The sequence below is a fragment of the Miscanthus floridulus genome, chromosome 16 (genome assembly GCF_019320115.1).
Source record: "Miscanthus floridulus cultivar M001 chromosome 16, ASM1932011v1, whole genome shotgun sequence".
In the NCBI taxonomy this organism is placed as follows: domain Eukaryota; kingdom Viridiplantae; phylum Streptophyta; class Magnoliopsida; order Poales; family Poaceae; genus Miscanthus; species Miscanthus floridulus.
This window is the reverse complement of record NC_089595.1, coordinates 5,099,713-5,123,417: the sequence shown is the minus strand read 5'-3', so window position 1 is coordinate 5,123,417 and position 23,705 is coordinate 5,099,713. Positions and strand designations below refer to the sequence as shown.

Sequence of the window (23,705 nt, the reverse complement as noted above, 5' to 3'; positions counted from 1 at the left end):
CCGCATCGCCTCCTCGCCCTCCGCCACGACACCGGCCACGCACTGCCCAGCCGCCGCTCTCCCAGCGCACTCCACGGCCCTAGCGCCGTCCCGGCCGCCCTCTCCAACGGGCGTAGCTGGAGCAGCAACCGGCGCCGCCCTCCCCAACGCCCGCCGCTAACGGCAAGGAAGAAGGGCATCCACGTCCAATCCGCCCTGGGCCCGGGTGCGCATCGCCAAGGCCCAAGGAACGGAGTGAAGCTGCAATTTTCGTCTTCGGTTGCGCGCTGAACCTCCGGTCAGCGGATTTCCCGAAGCTTCTCGCGTGGAGCAGCTGAGTTTAGAGGACGTTTGGTTGAGTCTATTTCAGTCCCTCTGATAATCAAACTACTCTCATGCAGACAATATAGGAACTACCAGAAACTTACTCTTCAGGAAAGCCCAGGAATTGTTCCTGCTGGCAGGCTTCCCAGATACAAGGAAGTAATACTTCTGAATGATCTGATTGATTGTGCTCGTCCAGGAGAGGAAATTGTGAGTTTCTTCACTCACCTCCTTTTCCTTTATAAATTTTATTACTATCGAAATCAGACCATGACACCGGGATATATACAAACAATTTTGACTTGTCTTTGAATACAAAGAACGGTTTCCCTGTTTTTCCTACAGTGGTGGAGGAAACTACGTGGCAAAAAAGCAAGATCTCTTCTCTGCATACAAACTAACAGATGAGGATAAGGCAGAGATTGAGAAGTTGTCAAAGGATCCAAGGATTGGAGAAAGGGTTTGTTACTCAACTCTTTAAACTCACAATGCAAATGTTGATTACCTGATATACGCTATAAATTTGGTACTGCATGTCTACAGATTGTCAAATCAATTGCACCATCCATTTATGGTCATGAAGATATTAAGACAGCCATTGCACTAGCTATGTTTGGCGGACAGGAGAAGAATGTGAAGGGAAAACATCGCCTAAGAGGTGATATTAATGTTCTCCTAGGTGATCCAGGCACTGTAAAGTCACAGTTTCTCAAGTAAGGATGAAGTCAATCATTTTTTATTACTTAAGGATATTTAACTAACATGCCATCTTGTATGTATGTCAAGAAAACGGGACACAGAGCTGTGTATACAACTGGAAAAGGTGCCTCCACTGTTGGGCTCACTGCAGCAGTTCATAAGGATCCAGTCACACGAGAGTGGACACTTGAGGGAGGTGCACTGGTTCTTGCTGATAGGGGCATATGCCTTATTGATGAATTTGACAAGATGAATGACCAAGATAGGTATGAAATGACCTATACACCTTTTGTTGTATTAGCAATTTCCATCTTACTAAAAATATGGTTCCCTTTTGATCGTTCCAGAATAAGTATCCATGAAGACATGGAGCAACAAAGTATCAGTATATCAAAGGCAGGAATCGTGACATCTCTTCAAGCTCGATGCAGTGTTATTGCTGCAGCAAACCCAATAGGAGGAAGGTAACTTCCGTTAGTTGCATGCCATGTAATACTAGTGCCTATTGTGAAGAAATTTACTGAATGTATGGTCCTCGATTTGACAGATATGATTCATCAAAGGCATTCACTCAAAATGTTGAACTGACGGATCCCATTATTTCACGTTTTGATGTTCTATGTGTGGTTAAGGTTTGTATCTAATCTTCATGTGTGATATATTTGCCCAGTGTTTGGTTGTCAATCAGTACTGAACTTTTAATTTTGAAATACAGGATATTCTCGATCCGTTTACAGATGAAATGCTTGCAAGGTTTGTTGTAGATAGCCATGCCAGATCCCAACCAAAGGGCGCTAACCACATAGCCATGCCAGATCCCAACCAAAGGGCGCTAACCTTGAAGATATGGTTGCATCTGACATGGATGCTGATTCATTGGCCGCTGCAAGACGAGCTGACCCAGATGTATGTATTCTTGCTATTTCAACTGAAAAGCTTTTCCTCTATTCTGTGGTTCTAAAAGAATGCTATGTCGTCAGGTCCTTTCTCAAGACATGCTGAAAAAGTACACAACTTATGCTAAGTTGAATGTATTTCCCAAAATACATGATGCTGACCTTGACAAGATTAGCCATGTTTATGCTGAGCTTCGACGAGAGTCCTCTGTAAGTTCTCATTCTTTTGGAGTCTTATATAGGGCTTCACATGAACTATATTTTGTAACTAATGCATTTGAAAAGCAGAAAGTAAATGGAGTCTTATATAGGGCTTCATATGAGCTATATTTTGTAAGTGATACATTTGAAAAAGAGAAAGTAAAGTAGCTTCTAACTGTTTTTGCAGCATGGTCAAGGGGTCCCAATTGCAGTAAGGCATATAGAATCAATTATCCGAATGTCAGAGGCACATGCAAGGATGCATTTACAGAGCTATGTGTCCCAGGAAGATGTGGACATGGCAATCCGTGTCTTGCTTGACTCTTTCATTTCAACTCAGAAATTTGGCATACAGAAAGCACTTCAAAAGGTAAATTTTCCAAAGGTTCCACTGTTAGATGGCTATTATATATCCAATCCCACAAAGTATTGTATTTGATTATCCACTTAAAAATGCCAGTTCTGTTAGTAAAAATGACATTGCTTATACATTCTCATTGCACATTGTGCTGATATTGTGAATTCAGTCTTGTGACTCTTTTAGTAGTTAACCTGGATTCTGCAAACATAAACACAAATTTCTGCTCTCAGAATTTCAGGAAATACATGACATTTAAGAAGGATTACACCGAGCTGCTTCTGCTGCTCCTGCACACACTGGTCAAGGATGTGCTTCACTTTGAGGAAATTGTGTCAGGATCAACCTCACGCCTCACTCACATCGAGGTCCAAGTGGAGGACCTGAAGAACAAGGTAACCCTTTGTGCATGCTTCCATGGCTATCCGAGCTGTGCACCCACCGCAACATCTGGATTCTGACTTGGTGCATCTGTTGTTTCAGGCCCAAGAGTATGAGATCTATGACCTGAAGCCGTTCTTCTCCAGTGCGCACTTCAGGGACAACACAGCTTCGTCCTGGATGAAGGGCGTGGGATCATCAGGCATCCGCTGGTAGCACAATGAGGGACCAGGCGCAGGGATGAACGTATTGAGAGTGTCTGTGTTATCAGGATATTGAGACTGGTCGTCTGGCATATATATGCTTTGCCGACATTCAAAGACAAGTTTATTGTGTTAACATTCTGATTCTCAAACATTGTGAAGAGTGTTCCAACATTTGAACTTTGTAACCTACTATCTCATCATTGTGTTCAGATTAATGTTGCTCCACTATTGAGATGCTTTTTTGTTTTTTTGAGGGTATTGATGCGACGAAGTTAGTATTGGAAAAACGGAAATGGTCCAGTGACACTTTTTCAGAGGTGGAACTCTTAATCCACTCATACTGCTTCAATGTTAAACTTAGCATGACCCTCCAAAGTATAGTAAAGCCAATAAACAATTCTCGTACCAAAACTTTTTTCATGACCCAAGATCCAGCGTCCCTGTATCTTACTCTGCAGCATCCAACTTATTCCGTGAAGGAATGGCACAGTTGTATTGTCAGTCCTTTGTCAAAAAATAGTAAAAATTGTAAACACTATGTACATGAATATTTTATTGTTAATTGTTTGTAAATGCGCCATTGTTTCCTTTCAGGCCAAAGCAAAGACCATACTTTTTCCGACTAACGAATATCAAGTTATTTCCAGAATATATTCTGTCCAACTCACGAAGTCATATGCAAATATCTATTTACTATGACAGAGTGTGAAAGTAGCATTCCACGCTCCCGCAGCGGCCTGAATCATCATATCCTGCTGAAGAGATTCGCCGTGGAGATGACCGCGTTGCCAGACAACGCGAGGAAGGCCAGGAACGAGAACAGCACCGCGACGTTGATCTTGTCGTTGAACCGGTCCTTGCCGAACCGCGACACCCACAGGTGGTGGCGGGACGCGGCCGCCGACGACGCCGGCATGAGGAGGTACGCCAACACCTGCAGCGAGACCGGCCAACTCATCAGCCACCTCGCGCGATGAACGAACTCAACCTGTTCTCGCAAATCAGTAGATCACCAATGGCTTTGATGAATATAGTTATACAAAGAATGCCCTTGCCATGCTTGCCTGGTCGAGGAAGAGGGCGATGCGGTAGCACGAGGTGGTCTGGAGCCTCGGCGAGGCCGGACGGCGGGTCTCGACAAATGCTTGCGCGATCGAGTAGAAACAGACTATCACGTTCGCTCCGACGGTGTACCTGCCAGGGAAAAAAATATAAGCCGATAGAATCCGAAATTTCCGAGATATCCCGTTTACTGGCTGGGACCGAATTTTTTCCTCTATCGTCCGAAATTTTCATATTTTTAAAATTTTGTCATCCAAATAGACGCCAAAGCCCACCCAATACTCTAACCTTAATCCATGTTTCATATTGACTGCTAATGCATCAGCATTACTGCAGAGGATCCACATCACTCTCTCGTGTCTATCTCTTTCTATTAAAGCAATGACTCCCACTTATACCAGTGACAATTATGTGAGTTGCAATAGTAAAAGCCCATTGACACTCTTTAGGGCTCATCAGTCGGGTTTCTGTGTAGCTACTTTGACAAAAACTATTCATGATCAGACAAGAACAACAGCTTTATGTGATGACAAGGGCAAGAAACCTATCAGATCGTTATCCAGGGTTTGTGGGGAAGTGAATGTTGGCGGAAGAAACCAGGAAGCTGATCAGTGGGAACCTCCGCTACTTGGATCACTGAAGATAAACGGTGATGGAGCTTACGGTCACGGTGCTGGAACTGGAAGAGCGTCATCGATATAGATGAGGTGGGGAAGCCATTGATCTATGTGAGAATAAGAATACTGTGTAATTGGATAAATTGTATATATCGAGCCGTAGTTTGTTTATATAGAGTATATGGTGCTAGGATCTTAAGCAATCCTAGAGATACGATGGAAACTATCAAGGTGCAACGACAACTAATCCTCGGGAGGATTGACATTCGGACCTCGACGGACGGCTAGGCAACGCAACCCCGATGAGGGATCGAGGAAAAAGAGAGAGAAAATTAAACCCGATCTAAAGATGACGGGGAAAACTCTAATAGCCGATAAAGATCGGTGACTCAACTAAACTACGGGTTGTTGGGTAAGCTGTGTAGGCAGCTCAGGAATGAACTAAACTACCATGTGTGAGAATATGAACACTGCGTAATTGGAAGAATTGTATTGAGCCTCGTGGATTGTTTATACAGAGACATTGTGCTTGGATAAGATGGAAATTATCATTCCTAGAGATAAGACTGAAAGTAATCCTACCCTACTCTTATTTCAGATTGCTGCCATATACATGGTGCTTGGATAAGATGGAAACATCAGCACGACAGTTTGCTGTCCACAAGAATGTAATTTCCCTGCTCTTATCTTAGGCCTGTTTGGATCCCTCTAGTTTCTTAAAAACTGGATTCTAGAGATTAGTTGCTAAAAACTGGTTTCTCAAAGAAAACTAGGTGGTGGAGAGTGGTTTCTAGAAACTGGAAACCTGTTTTTTAGTAGGTAATGACCCCCTTGTCCATCATTTATTTTTAATTAAGGCTTTTTCCTTGCAGGTTTATTTGGCGCCAAGCGCTCCATGTTTTCTGTTGGCTCCTTCTCTGCCTGCAGGCGGCTGCTAAGGTTGTGGAGGGCGGGGATAGGTGTGCAGGGCGATGTCGGGGGATTTTAACGGGCGCAGCACTGTTAGGGGGAAAAAACGTCGACCGAGTGAAATAAAAATGAGGAGCCGATGGCATAAATGACTATAATTACCCAAAACTAACCAAGTGTAGTGGGTCTTTTACCACATAAAAACTGGGAGTAGGTGGTTGGCCCAGATTATTGGTTTCTTAAAAACTTAAAACTGGTTTCTAGAAATCAAGCCATTTCAGTTTCTATAAACCGGTTTTTAAGAAACTAGAGGATCCAAACAGTGCCTTACTTGGAAAAAAAATTAATATAGACCTCTAGCACCTTATAAGCAAGGAATAAATCTATAAGTAATAAATGGTACTAACACAGAACACCAAACCTTCGAACATATCCAATAATCCGAATTAGGAAGATGATAACAGAAAGAACAATAAAAAGGAAAAGTAATAATCAAAAGAAAAAGAAAAAGAAAAAGAAAAAGTGGTCACTTACCTGTACGGCTCGTAGCGGCCGTAGTAGTCACTGGCCCATCCGGACGTCCTTGCGCTGGCCATGATCGAGAAGGCCAACAGGCTGAGCACCGCCGTGAGCAGACGCAGCACCCCTGACGCCGTCCTCCTCACCTCGGTTGGGCTCAGTGGCGCCTGCGGCTCCGGCTCTTCCGCCATGTCTTCATCAGCGGCGGACGGCAGGGGTGTCTCGTGGGGCTGCTGGACCTGCTTGCGGTACTGCTTGACGCGTTGCGTGTCGTAGGGTCCGGCAGCCTCGTCGCCTTTCTCGGTGGAGCGCCGGCGGCCGTGGCAAGCTTCCGAAGCAATGGCGTAGGGGCGGCCGTGCTGTGTGTACAGCTGCTTCGTCTTGAAGAGCGCCAACAGCTTCATGAGCTCATTCTGGAGCTCTTCCAGTATCGGATCGAATAGCCTCTTCCGCGCCTCCACCAGTTTGTTCAGCGCCGCCGCCAGTACGTTCCACGCCTCCTCCATTCTGTCATTCTCGTCCTTCTCCACCGCTTGTCTGATCGTAATCACGTGCTGCTGCCAAGGTTTTCATTATCGGAAATAAAAATTTATCGGATGTCATAGATAAACAGGATAAGCAAGATATATCGGAAATATCGGACCAAATTCAAAAAAAATTCAAATTGTTTTGAAAAAATTTCGTAGAATTTGACTTGAAACTATTCCTAATTAAGCTATTAAATATCACTTGTTCACAGATAAAAACAAGAATAAAATATTATAGTGTGGGACCGTCGCATAGCTGAATTTGGGTTGTCTGTGTGGGAGCAGGAAAGAAGGGAAAAATTTGACCGATGTCAAATTTTATCGGACCCTGTGGATAGAATGGAAATTTCGGTGAATTTCGGCCGATAAAAAAAACCCTGTGCCGGATGACCTCGGTCTCCACCGGCCGCGGCGCGCCGTCAGCTGCCGTGGCGGCCACTTTCCGGCTGCGTTTTATGGTGATCTTCTCGGGATCGGAGGTGACCTGCTGCCCCTGAGCGGTTCTGAACCTGTATTGGACCTCCGCGACGGTGGCGCGATACGGCCGGAAGCCGGTGCGGTCGCTGAGCCCGAGCTCGACGACGACGCTTCGCGCCTCCTCGCTGGAGAGGGTGCCGAACCTGACAGTGACGGGCAAGGAGCCAGGAGGGTCCTTTGGGTCCTTCGGGTAGGTCCTGGCGTACACGTTCTCGATGGTTGCCTCGCCGGGGAACGGCGTGACGGTGAGCTCGAGGTCCTGGGCGATGATGGTGACGAGGCCGGCCAGGATCCGGGAGAAGGCCTCGGCGAGCTTGGCGGGGTCGTTGCTGTCGGCGACGTAGTTGTACACACCGCCCAGGCTCTTCTCCGCGACCGCGCCCAGCAGCTTGGAGTCGTGGTCGTCGCCAAAGCCGAAGGTGTGGACGGGCACGTTGCCCGGCTCGACACTCCTCGCGTTGGTGCCGCTGTCCTCGTCACCGTCGGACAAGAGCATGATGTTGGCGGCGCGGCCGGTGGTGTCACTACGTCAGATTTGCACATTACTGTCGGCCTCATCACTGCTGGATTTATGAGAATCGGCAGTGATATACCTTCACTGCCGGTTATGAGCTTGAAAATGAAAAAATGATTGGGCTTGGGCTAAAATCGGCAGTGAAGGATAACATCACTGTCGGTTTGTGGCTTGAACCGGCAGTGTTTTGGCGGGCACTCATCACTGCCGGTTTAAACAGGAGCCGACAGTGATTGGGCACTATTACTGTCGGTTCTAGCCAAGAACCGACGGTGATAAGCCTACAACACAAAAAGGCTGCAACCGTCCTCTCCTTCCCCCTCTCTTCCATACCGAGAACAGAGGCGCGCGTTTGGACCTTTCCCTCCATTGTTGCGGCTGCTCTTCACCATGAAGCTAGTGCTTGGATTTTGAAGAATGGCTTGATCTTTTTGCTTTAAGGTTAGTAACAAACATCCACTCTTTTGATTTTGTTGCTTAATTAGCTTCGTTTTGATTGCTACATTGCTTGATTCTCTTTCTAGTTCTTTCTTCATTCTAAAGAGCACTTTTTCAATTGGATATTTGTGCAAGGCTCAAATTGTGGTAAATTCATCATCTAAAAGGTTGATGTCTATGAACACATTTAAATTCCTAGCTAATTATTTCATGGTGGTTAAGATCATCATTGTTAGTATGTGATGCTATAACTAGTTCTTAGAAGTAGAGTAGAATAGTTGTTCATCAATATTGTGCAATAATTGTTTTTTACTACGATTTTCAATTTACAGGGCCGGGGCTACCAATTTCAAATTTTCAATAATTAGTGTACAATAATGTTTTCCAAAAATGGTACTTTCGAGCTACAATTGTTGTTCATGAAGCTCGATTTCTTATTAATTCTTTGTAATTACTGTCTCAGTATTTTTTTATGCAGAGATGGATCGAGAGTGGATGCATCTATCCCAAACGGACAAGCGGTACATGCATGGCGTCAGCCAGTTTATCACCGATGCCAAAGCCCATGCTGGAAATGGGAACCCTATCTTCTGCCCATGCAAAGATTGCAAGAATCATAGGAACTTTCGTTAAATTGAGTCTATACGATCGCACTTGATTACCAGGGGGTTAATGCCAAACTATACGATATGGACTATGCATGGCGAGGTTGGTGTGAATGTTCTGCAGGAAAACGATGATGATGTGGACATGCCTGACATAGCCATCCACGATGCTGACGAGGAACCCGGTGTCAACACGGAACCTATGACCACAGTTAATAATGTGTTTAGGAACACGCTAGCTGACCACACCGAGGATAACGATGGCATTTCTTGGCTGCTACGTAATGTAGAGACCGGATATCTTAGTGAAAGATAGCTGAGAAAGCTAGAGAAAATGAGACAAGATGGCAAAACACCATTGTATATGAATTGTCCAATGAGCAAACTGGAAGCCGACATCATGCTGTTAGAGTTCAAATCGACAAACGGATTGAGTGATAAAGGCTTCGATCAGTTGATAGGTATAATAAGGAAAATGCTCCCAGAAAAAAATGAGTTGCTAGAAAAGACATACTTGGCCAAGCAAATGATCTGCCACATCGGCCTCGAGGTTGAAAAAATCCACGCGTGTTCCAATGATTGCATATTGTACCGTGAAGAAAAATACAAAGACTTGGACAAGTGCCCCAAGTGTGAAGCTCCACGGTACAAGGAAGGGCCGTCAGATGAGGGTACCAAGACCAGAGGAGGTCCCATAAAGGTCGTTTGGTATTTCCCTATAGCTCCCCGGGTGTATAGGCTGTTTGCATGTGCAAAGTCAGTCAAGCTATTGCGCTGGCATGGCGAAGAGCGTAAGAAAGATATAATGATGAGGCACCCCGCCGATGGGCATGACTAGAGGACTGTCAATACTATGTTCTATAAGGACATCGGTGGAGAGGTAAGGCACCTTTGGTTTGCTTTGAGCACAGATAGGATGAATCCTTTCGACCAGGTTAGAAGCAATCATAGCACATGGCTAGTGACGCTCTGTATATACAACCTTCCACCTTGGGTCTGTATGAAGCGGTCGTACATCCAGATGCCACTACTGATCCAAGGGCCAAGACAGCCTGGGAATGACATCGGTGTGTTTCTGGAACCAGTGATCGATGAACTAGTGGAGATGTTTAAAAAGGGTGTGTCGGATGTTTAGGATGAGTATAAAAAGGAACATGTCACGATCAAGGGAGTACTTATCGCTACAATCACCGACCTACCAGGTCGAGGTTCGTTGTCCGGAGATAAGACAAAAGGCTATACTGGATGTGTCGAGTGCTTGGATGACACCGATGCGGTAAATCTACCAAATAACTCAAAGATAGTTTATATGGGACACCGTAGGTTCCTACCTAAGGATCACCCTTACCGCAGGAACAGAAAAGATTTCAACGGTACTATTGAGAAACGCTTAGCTCCAAAATATTGAGACGGGCCTGCGATACTTCGAGAACTCAACAAACTGGAGGTTGTCCTTGGGAAGGGGGACAATGCAGTAGCAGCGCCTGATGGGAGCGTTTGGAAGAAAAAATCCGTTTTCTGGAAACTACCTTACTGGCCATTTCTGAGTGTACGCCACTGTCTTGATTCCATGCACATCACTAAAAACGTGTGCGATAACACTCTTAACACCTTGATGGACACCAGGGGGACATCGAAGGATTCACTAGCCACACGTCTGGACATGCAACACTTGGGAATCAGGAAGGAGCTGCATCCCGTGGATCTAGAGAATGGCCAGTTCGAACTTCCGGTTGCGTCATGGACATTGAAGAAGGAAGAAAAGCGTGCGCTTATTTCTTTCTTCAATGAACTCAAAGTCCTGATGGGCTACTGTGCGAAAAGAGACTCCTCGTCCGACTCCATCTTCATCAGCCCCGAGAAAAGAGACTCCTCCTCCTCCTCCTCCTCGTCCAACTCCATCTTCATCAGCGCCGGGAAAACAGAATTCTCGTCGTCATCCTCCTCCTACTCCACCTCAGCCCAAAACAAGATCAAGGACATCCTCGTAGTCGCAGAAAAGGTCCTTGGATTCGGTCGCTAATGCTCCCAAAGTGGACCAACAGAAAAGAAAAAGGCCGTTCAGTGGCAGCGTTACCTTCTTGATGGAAGAAAAATTTACAGCGCACGTCAAGAAGGAAGATTGTATTAGTTTCTTCAATCTCTGTGCCTCACTGCCTTCGTTTATGTTGAAGTCCAAATTCAAAAGGTAAACACAGAATAAATACGATACAACAAGAGACGAAGAAATACACAATAAAGATTTAAGGAACATACAGAAGTACGTCGAAGACAACCCAGGATTAACCATGGAAGAGGCCGCGACCATCTATTATGATGTACAAGGGACGGCAACACCAGCAATGAAGTATGTAAGGGGCAATTTTTTGGTTCACGATCATGAGTATAAAAATCTGACAACATATATGCGCCATTTACATGAATATTACATGGCTCAAGCAACAGAGATGGACAACTTTGGTTTTGAGGTTATTATCCGTTCGCCACATGTTTTCAATTATCCTGAACAAGAGAAGTTCGATGTCGAGTGGGAGTGCTTGTTCTAGCTATACTAGAAACGCGGTCTCGATGTTCAACTGTTGACGCTGTGGACTATGTAAGTACCCTACATGCACGATATTACAATTAACTACTCTCTTGAGACACAAATTGTTAACTTTTGAGCACTTCCCATGATTTTATGTAGGTGTATAGCAAAATTTTGCATTCTAAAAAGCAAATGAGATTACATAGGCTTCTTGGACCCCATGCGAGTCAATGAGAGGACATGTCTAGGCCTCTATGGATGTGATGTGGAAGACCTGAAACAGAGATTGATTGCTGTTTTCGACGAATTCACGATGAAGAAGAAAACCCACATACTTCTAGCCTACAACTGCGAGTATGTGTTCTCGGCTTTTAATTTTATGCTTCTTTTTTCGTTAAGATTATTCGATAATTAGGATTCTGTGATTGCAGCAACCATTTCGTCTTCATTTGTGTTAATCTTGCCAAAAATCTGCTCGAGGTGTGGGACTCGAAGAAAAAACAATTTCATCATCTGGATGTACTGGTGTCAGTGCTGAATTAGTAAGCGATGCTAATAACATATTATTTTCTAATCACACATACCCGCTTTCTAATGTTTTTTCTTTTAATGTTGCTCAGTGTCCGAAGAAGCCATATCAGTGGGAAGCCGGTCCCATTCAAGGTTGTCGAAATGGAGGGGAAGTACCTATCACAGCCGGCGGGAAACAATGAATGCGGTTTTTATGTAATGTGGGCAATGCTTCGCTACATCGGCGGGAAATCGGAAGAAGCCGATAAGTTGGTGTGTATAATCCCCATTTCATTTATGTCTGTTAATAATTCAACAAAATAATTTACTGTTCCTCTTTGGATATCATCTTTTTCGAATGACAGCGCAAGAAATTTAAGCACGAAAGGCTGCTAGAGATGGAGATCGTCGCACTATAATCGGAGCTGTCAAAATTCATCTTAGCCGAGGTATTGGAAAAAGATGGACTATTTTCCATTGCACAATCCGTGAAGTACAAGGACCGGTATGGCCCAGAGCGTCTCGCCAGATTATTATAAGAAGTCTGAGAACATTTCTTTTTTGTTTTGAGGGATCGAGATCTAGATATAACATTTGAACTGTAACTGTAACATTTGTAATGTTTAATATTTATGGACCTATCGTCTATGTAGCGTATATAAAGCGAAACCCGATCCCACGAAAAAATATAAATTAAAATAAATTATAAAACAATAAAATGCGAATGGGCCATCACCGCCGGTTAGCAACAAACCGGCAGTGTTGTCGTAACCATCACTGTCGGTTAGATCCATAAACCAACAGTGTTGGACTGCTCAACACTGCCAGCTTGAACCATGAACCGACAATGTTCTCTTGCTCGACACTGCCGGTTTGAGCCATGAACCAACAGTGTTGGACTGCTCAACACTGCCGGCTTGAGCCATGAACCAACAGTGTTCTCTTGCTCCACACTGCCGGCTTGAGCCATGAACCGACAGTGTTGTCTTGATCAACACTGCCTACTTCAGCCATCAACCGACAATGTTGGTTTACTCAACACTGCCGGCTTGGGTCAAGAACCGACAGTGTTATCTTGCTCAACACTGCCGGCTTGAGCCATAAATCGACAGTGTTGGCTTGATCTTCACTGCCGGTTTGAGCAAGTACCGACACTCTTGAAGCAAACGTCACTGTCGGTGGGGACTTCAAACTGACAGTGTTATTCAACTAGACACTGTCGGGTGGAGCCACAAACCGACACTATTGTCTGTAGATCAGTGTCGGTTTTTAAGAACCGACAGTGATGTCAACCCCACATCACTGCCGGTATGCCACTGTCGGTTCAAAATCCGACAGTGAAGGAGGTGTTTGAACCGACAGTGATATCCAGATCTGGAGTAGTGTGTACTTGCGGCCCCCAACGACGGTGACGGCTTCCCTAAGGCCCGCCTCGATATTGGTCGATCCACCGTCCAGGAGGCCGCTGACGATGGCTTTGAGTTCGGCGCGGCCGGCCTCGGTGACACAGCACAGCTGGCAGAGCCGTTTGACATTGCCGTGGAACTGGACGATGCACAGGCGGTCGCGGTCAGTGAGCTTGCGGATGATGAAGCTGAGGGCTTTCTTGGCGTTTTCCAGTTTGTTACCCCCCATGCTGCCGCTGGTGTCAATGACTGCGACAAGGTCCAGTGGTGCCCTGGTGGCGGCGGAGGAGACGCCGTTGAGCTCTAGCAGCACCTTCTGGTCGTTGGGGGCCAGGGGTGCGTCGGAGTTGTGGTCCTTGGTGAGCCGCACTGCCTGCATCGGCCTCGCTGGCCCAGGCTTCGACGGAGGAGGCTCCTCCTCGTCGTCGTACGGCATTTTTGTTTGTTGGGTTTTAATCAGAATCAAACGCACGCTATCTTTCTGGGGAAGAACACAATGTGCAATGGCAATTGCACGCGTTCAGTGAGCATGGCACAACTTCAAACTCCTTCCTTTGTTTCTTCCTTTCTTCTAGCCCCTTTTATAGGATGTTTGCACGTCGGCCGTACGTCTAGGGTGGCCTCGTGATGACTTACTACAGATTCCACACGGCCGCGCTGCCGGCGACAACAGATACTCGTTGCACGGGTGCATATCATGAAAACCAACAAATAGATGGAAATTTGAAAACTCCACCCAAAAACATACTTCGAGCTTTCAAAAAAAGGAAATTGCTATACATATGTATGACCGAGCGAGTAGACTCGCGTCCAACTGGCCCTGATCTACGGCTGTTTGGACCTGAGTGAAACTCGCTAGTGGCTGTGATTCGCCGCCAGTCAGTACGTGAGTCTAGCTACCACTCTGGTCGTACGTATAGCAGTGTTCTTCAGAAAATTCCAAAAAAAAAATCAACATACATAATAGATGCAATATTATGGTTTCATGCAGAGTTACAACTCAAACGATGAAACTGTTTGCAAGATAAAAAAATGTAAAATGTGAGATTTAGATGCACTGCAGTCCCGCAGTGCATCTAAATCTCACATTTTTACATTTTTTATCTTGCAAACGCTGTAGAGTTTGAAGTTGCTGCTTTGCATGCAATAATATTGCATCTACTATGTTTGTTGATTTTTTTCACAATTTTTGTAACCTTGAAATATGTTTTTGATGGAGTTTTCAAGTTTCAAACTATTTATTGGTTTTAACCTGATAAGCACCCTCATTGCGCTGATACCTACATACATGTGCTATGACATATACGAGAATGGAGTGGCGGATCCAGGATTTGATGCTAAGAAGAAGGTGTAGACGACGCTCCTCTCTCTCTCTCTCTCTCTAGGGATGATCAGGTTGTGGCGACGGAATAGTCGCCTGAACGGTCAAGCGTGTCCAAGGAAGAAGAAATGAACTGCGAGCATCTGCTTTCTTCATTGCTAGTAGAGGACAATGTCTGCCCATCTTTGTTTCTTCTCAACTTTGCTTGCTCCCTGATTTTCCACTTTATTCGAGTTTTTTGTGGAAAGGTTTGTGCTAGGCTTGTTTGACAGAGAAAAGGAACGAATTGGTTCACACAACAAGAACAATCAACTGGGAATCTTGCCCTGCTAATTAAAACTTGTGACCGGATCAACTGGTGCCAGTGGTCCTTTTCCTTGTACGAGATTCATTTGCTAATTCTTACACCTTTTTATATTAAAATGTTCAACAAGCATTCAGTGGCTCTAATATCTCAGATCAAATTGTAAACAAAAATATAAAAGTACCGTCACTAGCAGATGACCGGCAAAATCAGCCAGTAACTACTAGATTCAGGTTCTTTGCCGAGTGCCTGAAGCACTCGGCAAAGAACACATGGCAAAAAATTGATCGGCAGAGACCTCTTTGCCGAATGTCTTTTATCGGGCACTCGGCAAAGAAAAGCGACCATTACGGCGCCGGCCCGTTGACGGTGGCTTTGCCGAGTGCCAACCCTACAGGCACTCGGCAAAGATTTTTTTATTTTTTTAAAAAAATTCTTTGCCGAGTGCCCCTGGCCGGTACTCGGCAAAGTTTGAATTTTTTTTAAAAAACATTCTTTGCCGAGCGCCCTCTTTCCGCCACTTGGCAAAGTTTGAATTTTTTTTTTTAAAAAAAATCTTTGCCGAGTGCCCTCTGGCCGGCACTCGGCAAAGTTTGAATTTTTTTTTAAATTCTTTGCCGAGTGCCCTCTGGCCGGCACTCGGCAAAGTTTGAATTTTTTTTTAAAATTCTTTGCCGAGTGCCATGGTCATGGCACTCGGCAAAGCTGAAAAAATGGTTTTCCGAGCGCTCATTTTTCCAGCTTTGCTGAGTGCTGTGACCATGACACTCGGCAACAGGGTCCTTTGCCGAGTGCAACACTCGGCAAAGTGACCCAAAACGGCAATTTTTAAATTTTTTTACATTCCATCATGACAAATAAATTCATACAAACATATATCACATATATATCTCATCCATCACATATATATCTCATCCATCCACACATCCATCCGCACATATCACATCCATCACAATATATATCACATATATAATAATAAGTGCTCAAGTCCTTCTAAATAAATCGACAAGTCCATCAAAGTCCACAAGTGCATCACAAGTATATCACAAGTCCATCACCAAGTGAACAATAAATAAAAAAAATACAACGTGCACTCATCTCGGCCAATGTGACTGTGGTGAAGGTCCATCATTTGGAGGTGCATGAGGTGGATTATTCGAACCACCGTCAGATGAAGACTGCACAAAAGAGAAAAGATTACACGTGAGACAAGATTATTTGGATAGCTAATCTAGGAAGGTAGATGCCATACAAGCAAAGCACAAGCGAAAGTAAAAAACTTTCATACTCACAGGAGTAGCTGGAGCTGCAGGACGTGGAGGCGGAGGTTGAACCAACAGCCCAGCTGGCAGAGAGAAGCCCATACGTTGCCTAAGCCCTTGTAGGAACTCCGTAATGTCCGTCAGCCTCTGCGCCTGGGCCTGCCGCTCGGCCCGCTCGGCCTCTAGCTGGGCCACCATCCTCTGGTGCCCGGCCTGCAGCTCCTGATGTTGCCTCATTTCTTGTTCCAGCCGGGCTTGCAATATTTCACTCCAATGTTTCAGTAATGCAAAGCTAATTAAGATGTGTAAAGATCAATGTATGACGAGTAAAACAGAAATAACCTCGAGTGCGTCGACCAGGTGCTGTGCAGCGGTCAGTCGTGTGCGAATGGCTGAGCTCTCGCTCGTGCTCCGTGCTCGGATCTGGGAGAGAGAGGGAGTAGAGGCCGTGTCGATGACGCCGTCACCAAGCCAGAACCGCCCATGCTTCTTGCCTTGCCCCGCCCTCATGACGGCCTCTCCATCAAAGTCCTAGGTGCTTGGATCGTGGTCTGACCCATGGAGCGACCTCGCCACCTCAGTGTACTCACTGATGCGGGAGTGGACGCTCGGGTTCGTGTATGCCTCGGGCGGGTCCTCCAGGTTGAAGGAGACGTCGGACGTCGCCTTGCCCTTGTGGGCCATACGTGCCTGGAAGTCCGAGCAAGCCTGGCCACTATGTGCCACTGACTACGAGAAAAACAGCACGATGATTAGAAATCAGGCAGAACTAAGCGTCACAATAGATAAATGAATTCGCGTACCCAAGCTTGTTTGTATCCAGCGAGGCTGCGGCTGCCTTGATGGTGTGCTAGACTTTGCATCTGCAAACGACGGTCCCGGGCATCCCTGTGCATCTTGAGGTACTCCTTCGTGAACCACCTCTCCACCATCATCGCCCATCACTTATGGTACGCTTGGCACCACCAGGGAATCATCTACACGTCATCAAGTATTGGACATATAAGAAGATCAAATTAAACCAACTTAATCTCAAAACGAATCAATATTGATGTTCTTCATTTACCTCAAGGTACTGCTCCGGGTTAGCTGCATCTCTCTTGCGTCTTTCTTAGTTTTCCTCTCTCCAAGCTTCGACCCATAGTAGGTTACGATGTCCTGGATGTGCACCTCATGATGCATGTCGGTGATGAGTTTTTTACAGGCTTTGGTAGTCACCTGCTCCACCCTGGCCTCAAATCCCTCCTCGCATCTGTAATAAGTTTGCATACAAAAGCGATGTATCCATTCATTATTTCAAGAAAAGTCCAATGAATGCGACGTATTGAGCAATGTTGTGCGAGGGAGACTTACCCAAAACTCTGCCTTCACCCGCGTCGCCTTGTTGGGGTACTCCGCATCGGTGGCGACGGCGTAGTGGTCAAACGAGTAGGCCGGCTCCGTCTTTGATGCATACGTGACAATGCCAGGGAAGTGTTGCCTGCACAGAAGACCCACGATGCCATTGACTAGCCGTGCGCAACCACCCGATGCACCACTCTTCATTTTTCAGTTGCTTAGTGTCGATGAAATATGGTCGGCAGTCCATCTAGGGGTATGCCCATGATGGTAGATTGTCAGTAGACGGTGCATGTAATCAGGAACTAGATGGTGACACAAGGCGTAGAGACAGCGATTTAGACAGGTTCGGGCCGTCTGATCGACGTAATACCCTACGTCCTGTATCTTTGGTGTATTGTATTGAGATGTCGATGGATTGTCCCCCCTGAGGGGGACCCCTGCCTCTCCTTATTGTTGAAACTAGCAGTTTCAGACAACGTGGGGGAGACAGAGGCCTCCGCCCGCTAGGCGTCGCCCTTGGGTGGAGACTCGGGATAGGCACAACAGGGGAGCGTGTAGGACGCTGGCACAGAAAGCTAGAGTTTCATTAATTCATCCACCCCCTTTGCACGGTTACAAGTGTTCCCTATTTATAGGGCTCAACTACTTCTTGACAGAATTTATTACAATGCCCCTCAACTGCTACAGTACATTCCTGGAATATTCCGCCACTAGTCTCTTGTTTGCGGGGCAATCCTGCCACACCGTCTTCAAGTAACGGGCCTCTATGAGCGGCCGGCCCACCGTGCCTCGGTCTTCAGCCCAAAGGCCTGGGTTCCTGGCGTCGGCCTCCGTCTTCAGGGATGCGTCGTTGCCTTGGTGGGTCTCCACCGGTCTGGTCGGAGACATCATCCGTAGGTCTTCGCCCGGCCGCGCGGGGGCTACGGTTCCCGACACTGGCCTCCGTCTTTAGGGGCGCGTCGTTGCCTTGGCGGGTCTCCGCCGGTCCGGTCGGAAACATCATCTGTAGGTCTCCGCTCGGCCGCACGGGGGCCATGCTGGCGTGCTCGCGCGGACCACGGGCGCCTGTGCTTGAGTACCTGCACACACTTAGGCAAGATTGTTTGTTTGATTAGTTTAGAGGTAGGGCGGCCTCCGCCCTTATCTCTAGAGACGCCCGTGAGCAGAAGCGGGGCGGCGTCCGCCTGCTCAGTCGGAGATGTCTGTGCCTGGCCCGGGCGGAATCCGCGACAAGCTCGCTGAGCCTCGTGCAGCGCCCTTCAAACATAGCCAGGAAAGTTCCTTTAGTCAGCGCCAGGTCTCCGCCCTAAGACGGTCGAAGACGCCTTGGCGACACCTCACTGTCGGAGGCCTTCGCCACCCGCCGAAGCCGTGTTACAACAGTTCCCCCCTTTTGAGACCATGGTTCGCCCGAGCGTGCCGTGAGCTCAAAACGCCTTGACCAAAGGCGTCCGCGGGGGCAGAGGCCATACGCATTGGCGTCTTCGAGCGAGGCCCCGCTACTTCCCCCTGGCTCGCTCTGGCGCGGCCGCTGGTCTCATTGAGAGTCGCCGTTGGGCAGCAAATCTAGCCGTTGTCCTATGGTGCGGCCATTTATGCCGTGTCAATTTCCGTTGTATACCTTGCGACTTTTTCGGAGATGACCGTTGTGCGGCAGACGAATTCTCCGGAGATGACCGTTGTATGGCGGGAGCTGGACCTCCTGCCTGCGGCCTATATAAGGGTGTTGTTGGTGGCGGGGTCCCCCCCGCATTGCTCGTTCGCTTTCGTTGCCTCTAAGAAATCGCTCTCTGCTCTCTTCGCTTTCGTCTTTTGCTACCCTCGCGTGTTCTGTCTTTCTGCCTGCGTCTCGCGCTTAGGCTGCTGTCGCGGTGGCTTTCTTTTCCGCCTCCGCCCAAACTTGCTGGCCCGCCTTTTTTCAGACCCTATCGCCACCTTCTCGGCGTTAGGGCCGTCGGCTGGGGTGCGTGTTTTGAGGAGTGCATGCTTGCCTCTGCCTCCGCCTTGGAGTTTGAAAAGCTAGTGGAGGAGGATTTTGGGGAGTGTTTCTGCATCCGTCGGAGACCTGATCGCTATGGATTCCAGAGATATGGCGATTAAGTCTTGGGATTTCGGCCCCTCCTCCATTACTGAAGAGGCAATCGCGGAGATGTTGAAGGAATCGTGTTTTCCTTCTTCGAGGGTAAAAATCCCTCCGCCTGGCTAGACTATTTCGGAACCGGTGGAGGGATATGCGGTGGTCTTTCGGAACTTCTTCACCTGCGGCCTCCGCCTTCCTTACATCCCTTTCCTTCGTCGGGTGTTGGAGACCTTCAATGTCCAGCTCCATCATCTGACCCCTACTGCCTTCCTCACGCTTAGCAAATTCTGTTGGGCGTGCATTTCTTATGGTGCTGAGCCGGATGTGGACACCTTCTGCGCGTACTACGAGCTGTAGAAGCAGCCGAAGAAGAAGAAGGAGGTGCAACTACCGTACTGGTAGGTCACCTCCACCTCCCAGCCCCAGGGGGATGTTACGAGATTTCGTGCGATATCCCCCTTCTTTCGTAGGCCTTTGCTGTTCATCACCGTGCCGTAGGTCCTATCTCTTTTCCCACTGCCTCCGACTATCTATTGTTGCCTCTGATTTTACGAGTTTTCGTACAATATCTATGGCCGACTTGGATATTTAAGGAGACCCCTGCCTCCATGGCTGTTGCTGTGGCTTTTGCTTGTGCTCTGCCTTGTCCCCTCCTTGCGCCCTTGCACCCTATGCTAACTGAGTTTTTGAGGGAATGGGGGGAATCCGTTTTTATAGTGGGGTGGTAGCTTTTGGGTGTTATAACATTTTGGTACGTTGTTAGTTGGAACGTATCTTGGCTTTAATAGCCTGTATCTTGCTTGAATTATTTGTTCCTCTTGAGATCTTTTGAAGTAAAGAGGCCTGGCGCCATAGTGGTGGCAGTGTTTTGTCAGACATTTTCTGTTTTTGCTGTTTTCGATGGCGGGGACCTTCTTCCTGGTTCCAGCGCCATAAATTTGTTGCCCCTGATGCTAGGGGTGTTTCTTGTTAAGGTCGGAGGCCTGTTTTGCCGAGGTTGTTTTTTTTCCTTGGCGCCTGAATTTGTTCAGGTCTTCTTCGAGGGTCGGAGGCCTTTTTGGCCCCTTTTTTTTACCTTGATGCCTGACTTTGTTCAGGTGTTCGTCAAGGGTCAGAGGCCTGTTTGGCCAAATTTTTTTTGACCTTGCTGCCTGACTTTGTTCAGGTCTTCGTCAAGGGTCGGAGGCCTGTTTGGCCAATTTTTTTTTTGCCTTGATGCCTGACTTTGGACAGGTCTTTGTCAAGGTCAAAGGCCTGTTTTGGCTGTTTTTTTCTGCCTTGATGCCTGACTTTGGACAGGTCTTTGTCAAGGTCGAAGGCCTGTTTTGGCTATTTTTTCTGCCTTGATGCCTGACTTTGAATAGGTCTTTGTCAAGGTCGAAGGCCTGTTTGGCCATAGAGGTCATTTCAAATTGCCCATGCCTATGGCTGGCGCTTTGAAAGGACCTATACTTTTTATTCACCGAATATTGCGGCGCTAGAGCTGGCCTCTTTCGGTTTTGGGTATTTCGAGCGTTCTTTTGGGGAATTACCTCTTTATACTTGTAGAGGATTTTTACATTGAGCCTGCCTCGTTAAAAACCTCACCTCCGCTTGGAGTTCCCCTGTGAGGAAAAGAGTGTAGGCTCTTTTACATTTTTTTGATTGAAGTAAAAAAGACTTAAAGGTAAATAAACGGAGGGGCCTCCGCTTATATTTTGCGGAGGTTGCCATTTGGTACATTGCCTAGATGTAGTATCTACGGAGGCTATCAATATTCCAGGTGTGGGTTGTCGTGACACCTTCGCTGTTGGTCAAGTGGAAAGAGCTAGGTCGGCCTGCTGCCGTTGCTGTGTATGGGCCTTCCCATTTCGGTTGCAACTTGCCGACAAGTTGTGCGTTGGGTTTTCTTCTGAGTACGAGGTCTCCGTGTTTTATGTCTTTCCTTACCACCTGGGAGTCTCTCCACTTTTTGGCTTGGGACTAATATTTTGCAATGTTTTCGACTGCTTCCAGTCTTATTGCTTCTATTGTTTCTTTTGCATATTCTTCATCTTGCAACATCAGCTGACTCGTTGTGCGGAGGCTTTCATGCTTGATTTCTTCTGGCATCATGGCCTCTTCTCCATAAAGTAGATTGAATGGTATGAATCCTGTTGTTCTTGAGTCGGATGTATTGTGTGACCAAATCACTCTAGGTAATTCATCTACCCATTTTCCTTTGCGTAGGCCCAGCAATGTTTTTGATATTGCTGAAAACACTATTCTGTTTGCTCTTTCCACAGCACCATTGGACTCTGGGTGGTATACTGAGGCGAAGGCTAGTTTTGTCCTAATGCTTTTGCAGAATTCTTTGAAGTTCTCTGAATCGAATTGTTTTCCATTGTCTACTGTCAGAATCCTCGGTACACCGAATCTGCAAATGATGTTTTGCCAGAAGAATTTTCGGACGGTTTCTGAGGTTATCTTCGCCAGCGGCTTTGCTTCTATCCATCTTGTAAAATATTCTACTGCCACTACTGCGAATCTGTTTCCACCTTGGGATGGTGGTAATGGTCTGACCAGGTCCATACCCCATCGTTGTAGCGGCCATGTTGGTGGTATAAGCTGGGTCTCCGACGATGGTTTTGACTGCTCTGGAGAGAATGTTTGGCATGCTTGGCATGTTCTAACTATCTGCTCAACGTCTTGTATGTGTGTTGGCCAATAGAAGCCTTGCCTTATTGCCTTTGCTGATAATGCTCTAGAGCCAATGTGCGACCCACAAATTCCTGAGTGTATTTCTTGAGGCAACTCTATGCCTTCGCTCTGTGGTATGCATTTGAGGAGAGGCTGGACTACTCCTTTCTTGTACAGTACACCATCTATGATTGTGTAATTTCTTGCCCTGGCCTGTATTCTTGCTGCTTTTGCTTCATCTTCTTCGGCGGTTTTGCCTTCTAAGAATTATGTTATCGCCTTTCTCCAATCTTCCTTTTGCATGTGTAGTATGGGCTTAGGTGTCTTAGATGTCTCCGCAGTTGTGGAAGACTTCAAGATCTGGTAAAAAGTGTTTGGTGGCAGTGGCAGGTTATTTGCCGTAGCCTTTGCCAATTGATCTGCCTCTGCATTTTCTGATCTTGGTATATACTTCAGGGTGAAGCCCTCGAATCTCCGCTCCAAATTTCTGACAACGGATAGGTATTTGATGAGTTCCGGCTCTCTTGCTGTGTATTCTTTCTCTACTTGGCCAGTGACCACTTGGGAATCTATTTTGACTGTCAATGTTTTTGCCCCTAGGGCCTTTGCTTTACTCAGCGCTAAGATCAGGCCTTCATATTCTGCAATGTTGTTTGTTGATTTGAACTCTAGCCTTGCTGCGTACTTCATTCTAACACCGAAGGGTGCCGTTAGGACGGCGGAGGCTCCTGCTCTGGCTTGGCCCTAGGCTCCATCCGTGAATGCTATCCAGCCTTGAATGGTTGGTTGTACCTTTGTCTCTGTCGGAGGTGTCCAATCTGCTACAAAATCGGCTAGTGCTTGTGATTTGATTGCTGTTCTGGGGACATATGAGATACCAAATTGTGATAGCTCTGTAGCCCATTTGCCTATTCTACCAGAGGCTTCTTTGTTTCTGAGCAGGTCTTGCAATGGCAGCGATGTTGGAACTGAGATTTCGTGGGCTTGGAAATAATGCTTTAGTTTTCTTGATGCCATTAGCACTGCGTAGGCAACTTTTTCCACCTCCGTGTAGTTTAGCTTGGCTCCGAACAATGCTTCTGAGATAAAATAAGCTGGCTTTTGAGTTTTGCCTGATTCTTTTTCTAGCTCATGAACTAAGACTGCGCTGACTGCATGGTCGGAGGCTGCCACATACAGCAATAGGTGGCTTTCTGATTCTGGGACAGAGACCACCAGTGAGCTTGCCAGATACTCTTTCAAGTTATGAAATGCTTCTGACTTCTTAGGCCCCCACTCAAAGTTGTCTCCGCCCCTCAGGGCTTGGAAGAAGGGTAGGCTGCGTTCTGCTGATTTTGAGATGAATCTGTTGAGCGCTGCTATTCTTCCCGTCAGCTTTTGCACTTCTTTCTTGTTTTTGGGCTCTGCCATTGTCATTATTGCTCTGGTTTTGTCTGGGTTCGCTTTGATGCCTTCACTGCTTATGATATATCCGAGCATCTTCCCTTTTGTGACTCCAAATATGCATTTTTCTGGGTTGAGGCGGAGGCCGGCTGTCCTGAGGTTGGCGAAGGTCTCCTGTAAGTCGGAGACATGATCATCCTT

General features: G+C 46.8%; 1 pseudogene; it reads left to right on the top strand.

Moving 5' to 3' along the window:
- Positions 1 to 487: 487 nt before the first annotated feature.
- Positions 488 to 3,259, top strand: LOC136510176 (DNA replication licensing factor MCM2-like; annotated as a pseudogene).
- The last annotated feature ends 20,446 nt before the right edge of the window (positions 3,260 to 23,705 follow it).